Consider the following 6,000-nt stretch of genomic DNA (forward strand, 5'->3'; position numbering starts at 1 on the left):
AATGAGCCAACAAAACAATAAGTGTTGTGTTCCTCCATGCTCCCGTCCCATGTTAGAACTGGATACACACACTTACTGCTTTGTTTGTTTTGGAAAGAACATGCTGCCCTTGCATTTGAGCATGGTGATTGCGAGCACAGTGGAATGTTCACAGTTAAAGTGCTTCGCGTTCGCTTTGCTTATTTCAAAGGGGTAGCGCCCATAATGATTGTGGGGCTCGCGTGCGATCTGGCTGAGAAGCGAGAGACGGTGCGTCCCTATCGCTCGCTCTCTCTCCAGATCCCGATGTCCTTTTGCCTGACTACCGAAGCGTGCCTCGGCGCTTCGAGGGCACGCGATTATATGATATTGCCTCAGTTTGGAGAGACGCTCGCGGGCTATTCTCAGGGAACAAGGTTACAGCTAAGTAACCGGAGACGTTCCCCTAGGATCATTTTCCTGGTTGTATTTGCACCGCCATTAGGAACTCTGAAGTAAGCCATGCTGATTGTTGTGACTTTTATTTTGACGGCGTGGCAGACCTTTATTTTGATGGCGCTGAAAATGCCAGTCAGAACCGGAGTACACAGTGCTCACATTCTCTGTGTTCATTCGTTTACGATCTGTCTAACAGTCCTCTCTAATACATTATTAGATAGAACTGTTATACATAGAAAATAGACCAGGTTGATGTCCAGTGTTGCTAGCTGAGCAGAAATACATGTTTTGCTTGGTCCATGTTTTGCTTGGTCCATGTTTTGCTTGGTCCCCTTGAAGTTGCATTGGATATTTTCCTTAGCGTAAGAGGCCCATCTATCACTGTTTTTCATGTTCGTGGAGTTAGTTTCTGGAGTAAATATATAGGCTATAATCTATGTGTTTACACAGCTTTTTTTTTTTTTAAATGGCGGGTACTGGTGTTTTGCGTGTGTTCAGGAGCTAAATTAGTTCAATTAGTCCAAAAGGAGTTCCTGGAACTAAAAGTTCCTGGAACTAAAAGTTCCTAGTTCTTGCGGTGCGAACACTCCAAAAAAGGGGTACTTCCGCCAATAGTTCGAGGAACTATCAAAAGGTTCCTCTGGTGCGAAAGCCCCTATTGAAACACCCAAAAAAACATAAAAGTGGTCCAAACTATGTGTGTCTTATATGGAAGAATTTAAATTTTGGGATTAACTATGTTTGGGTGAAAGCTCTCAGTAATGTCCTTATCAATCTCTTCGCCCTGGTGGCCCCAGTCTAGTGCAGAGACACCGATAAGAGGCGGAGCCTGCTAATTATTCAGATGTACCCTGATGAAGGGCTGTAATAAAGAAATAAAGTCCACATCCAGTCTGTGTTGAAAATCAGGAGTGTGCTCTTCGATTGCAGACCCTCCGGGCCAGAAGAACCCTTGGATAATGAGTACGATGAGAGATTAGACTGGATCAAAGTGGAGATTAAACAGGGCAGCAAACACATCGATGCTTCTAATTAGCAAGTCTGTGAAATTTGCTGAATTGGTGCAAATATCATGGATGCCGCTGAGGTGTTCATATCATTCCATTATTTTCCAGGAAACCTATTGACTGTGCCAAACCCAAAATCACACAGAAGAGGTGAGAGGTGCAAGAAGACTCATCTTAATTAGGGAAATTGGTGAATTATTATTTGTGACACATGCTTTTGTGAGTCACGCTTTTTGGAGTGATTAATAACTGTGATTAGTAATGTGTCGTTTCACAGCTGTGATGGCAGTGAATCTTCAATACTTTGATCAAAAAAAGCCTTGCTGGTAATGAACAGGTCCAAACAGACTCCGTTGACTATTTATACATTTTCAGTGCAGTTTATATCAGTGTGTTTGTGTGTTAGGGATGTTAAGTTAAATAATTAGATATGGAAAAATATTGTGTTAAATGATTTAACACATTTAAAGCACCCGCCCCAGCACAGACCTGTAGGTCATCTGACATTTCATATAGTCAATTGTTGACTAACATGAACAACTCACTGCATGATGGAGCCTATAGAATGCGGTCAGTGGCAAAAATGACCCTGTATGAGTGTTTGTCTCATATTTATATCATGTTATTAAGCAATATCACACGAGTAATTAGTGCAAAATCCCACGATTGCTGTTTTTGTCCCGAAGAGCATTATTAAAAGCATAATTTCGTTTTCAACGAAATGGGTGAACCAATGATTCAATGGCCTGTTCATAAAGAGAGCCATACTTAATTCCTGAATGAATCAGCCATTTGATCGAATCAAATGAATGAATGACTCAATGACTTTTAACACCACCTACTGGCAATTTAAGGTTTTTATATGTATTGTAGAGTATCATTTCGTTCCCTTTCTGTCAGTCATGATTAACGTTATGTCGACATTGGGGCTCCCAAGTTTGACCCCTAATGTGTCACTCAACATAACGTCTCCGTTCCCTCCATCAGGGAAAGAGGATTGCATAAGTAACCGAGATGTTCCCTTTCTGTCAGTCGTGTTCGACGTTGTGTTGAGGGATGGCATTAGGAGTCATACTTCGAACGCGACTGACAGAAAGGAAACAAGGGTTACGTCAGTAACCGATACATTAAAACATAAAACCATTAAAGGGTTGGTTCACCCAAAAGTGGAAATTTACTCACCCTCACGTTGTTTCAAACTTGAATGACTTTCTTTCTTTTGTGAAACATAAAAAAAAAGTTATTTTGAAGAATGTTGGTAACCAAACTGTTTTGGTTACCATTGACTTCCATTGTATGAACAAAAAATACTGAAACATTTCTCAAATTATCTTCTTTTATGTTTCACAGAAGAAAGAAAGTCATACAAGTTTGCAATGATGAGTAAATGATGACAGAATTTAAATTTTGGGGGGAACTAATCTTCTGTGATCTAATTTGGCTTCAGATAAAAAAAAAAATCAGAAAGAAAATATATTATTTATAGTATGCACGATGATAAAGTCTATATCGATTAGCATTACATTATAAATATAATCTATTATTATAAAAATACCTGGCATTGCTTGAAGAACACTCAAATATCAAATATCATTTGCAATCATGTTTATTGTCTTCAAAACGTCTGTATCTGCATATTACAGCGATCTCTGTGTTAGCTTTGTGTGTAGCTGCTATCAGTGACGTCCTTGAAGGTCACATGATTATGGCTCTTCTTCATGTTCCATATATGGAGTATTTTTGTGCATATAGCGCCCTCAGGCTATAGGTATGAATTGAAAACACAGCACATCTCAGTAAGAAGCGCTCATAATGATTACATCGACGCATTTGGGTATAAATTCAATAAATATTATTCCTGTCTATAGAAATATGATGTGAATCAATGAGAATATATCAATATTTCTCCAAGTCTGCACATTTTTGAGCTAAAAGCCCTGAGGGACGTTGTTTTGTGAATCGCTGTCATGACAACAGCACGGAGTTTTTTTTTATGAATGGACCAGCTGACGGTCATAAATCATATTAAAGGTATCAACGCATTTTTCCATTTCATAAATCCTGACACAAAATAAGACATAACTGTCACTATAAGTTTCTCAGAATACAATAGTTGTCAAATACTGAAACTTGAGTCTTATATCTTTTTAATGATGTATAGTTTGTCAAGGTAAAACATTTAATCTGATAGTTACTTTGAACTAAATAAATAAAAAAACGCTTCAGTGCGCCGACGCACTGGTGAGGGTTAACAGGTTAATACCCATTTAAAACCTGTTAATCTCGTGCCATTATTTAATGGTAATCAGTGTAAATGCATTCATGGCACCTCTGAGCTGCAATAAACGGTCTGTAAATATATCTAAATACCAATTCAGATGCAGTTTCAGTAAAAAAAAGAAAAAAAAAGGCTAAAAGTTTGTGTAATAAATTCTGTTGAATCAAATAAAATACTTTTTGTAAAGTCTATACTTGAAAGATGCTTTTCTCTCATATTGCATATTACATTTTTTTATACTAATTATAGCTAAGAATAATTTGCACCCTTGAAAGAGCAGGTAATTGTTTTTAGTAACTGCTGATGTTGTGCATTGGCTGAAGTTTGAAAAGAATAGAATATTTCGATAAAAAATTTGATAAACACAACAAGGATGTGTGGAATAGCATGTGGAATGATATGCATTGGAATTCTGTAGATTCTATATGGTGATGCTTTTATGCCGAATGAAGCTGTCTGCTTTAGCAAGTATCATGATGATGTGTTCTTACAACCTTCGAGAATGATGACAGTAGCCTTGTATCAGTGGTGCTTGCAATATAAAGGAAATGTATCCGTTTTGACGCATGCAACATGGATATTGCATTATCCCATTTCCCTCACATGTTTAATTCAGCTGCTAGCCGCGTTTTCACCCCAGGACAGAAAAAAACACAGCTGCTCTCCTCTTCAAACTCTGTTAGATCGTATCTGTGTTTTCTGTTTGTGGTGTATGTACAAAAGATTAGTCTGCCGCATGTAAAACGCAACCAGATGTTTCAACGGTCAGGCAATGACAAGGTCCTAACAATGAGGTGTCCTGCAGGGTCTGTGATATTGACCCCCTACCCTGTGCTTGATGTGTTATGCTGCATAGTGATTGTTTTGCTGTGATGTTTGACCCTCCTTTAGTTGTAAAGTCCCATAAGATGGAGAGGACGCAAGAACTGAAGGGCGACAAAGATTTATTCTCTCACGTCGAGAGTCAACTGTACTCTTTGGTCTTTTCCTGAAGGACGCAGCAACATCAGCCAGGACAAATAGAACGTTTTTTGTGTTTTTTTTTTGCAGGCTGCGTTGCTGGAAGTCTCAGGGTGTGTTTTTCTCTTCGCATAAAACTCACGATGAGTTGTTTTTGCAGTCATTTTGTTTTCTGAGGCAAGCTTCAGAGTTGCTCCGACTTAGGGATTTGAACTGAGAACAGGTTCATTTAAAATGTAGAATAACATGGTAACTCTAACTTCTTAAGAGGTACATGGAAGAGTGTAGCAAATATTGCAGTGGTCGTTTTTGACAGGGTAATATAACAAAAAGTCTAGAGCTTTACATATACATAAAAAAGAAGGTGAAACTTTACAATAAGGTCTCATTTATTAACATTAGTTAATATATTAACTAACATTAATTTAACCATGAGCAATACATTTGTTAAAGTATTAATCCTTGTTAACATTAGTTAAAAATACTACTGTTTGTATGTTCACAGTGCATTAACTAATGTTAACAAATACTTTTGATTTTAATAATGTATTTGTAAATGTTGAAATTAACATAATCCAAGATTAATAAATGCTGTTAAAGTATTGTTCATTCTTAGCCCATGCAAACTTATGTAGTTAATATTGTTAACAAATGAAACCTTATTGTAAAGTGTTACCTTAATAATGATAATAATAATAAAAGATGCTGCTTAAAGGTGCGGTCATGTTCACATTAAAATTTCTGCAAAAATTCACAGGGAATAAAAATCATTAGTTGTATGTAGCATCGCTCAAAATAAGGTCAAGCCAACTAAGCAGCTTTCTGTTCATCAAATTTGTGTGACTAACTTGAACAAGGAACAAGGACATGGGGAACTTTTTTGCGAAACTCCCAATCTTGTCAATTCCTATTGAAATGACCGAATTTCACCCACAAGTTTCCACCGAGCAAAGGTAAATGTGACCACTGGCCACACTTTAATTATTGAGAAAATGCAGCATCATTCTCTCTGAAAAATATCCATGATATTCGGTTACATTACTTGTTAGTGCATGATCAAAACGGCACTAAAACGACTAATATTCAGCAACACAGCAAGTGAATCTAAAGTGCAAAACAAAGTACAGAGTGTTTAGTTCGATTCCCAAACAAATTACTCTTATGTGCCGATTCTACCGACAAACAGTGCGACCAGTGTAGTCTGATTATTTCCCAAATGACTCTTATGAACCAATTCTTTTTAGTGATTCAAGTAGTTGTGTGGACTAATTGTCCATCTGACAATGTGTAGGCTAGCTAAAAGTACACATTGTGAATTTTGTAGTATTATTGTGCTAA

The sequence above is a fragment of the Leuciscus leuciscus genome, assembly GCF_965113295.1.
Source record: "Leuciscus leuciscus genome assembly, chromosome: 25".
Taxonomy (NCBI): domain Eukaryota; kingdom Metazoa; phylum Chordata; class Actinopteri; order Cypriniformes; family Leuciscidae; genus Leuciscus; species Leuciscus leuciscus.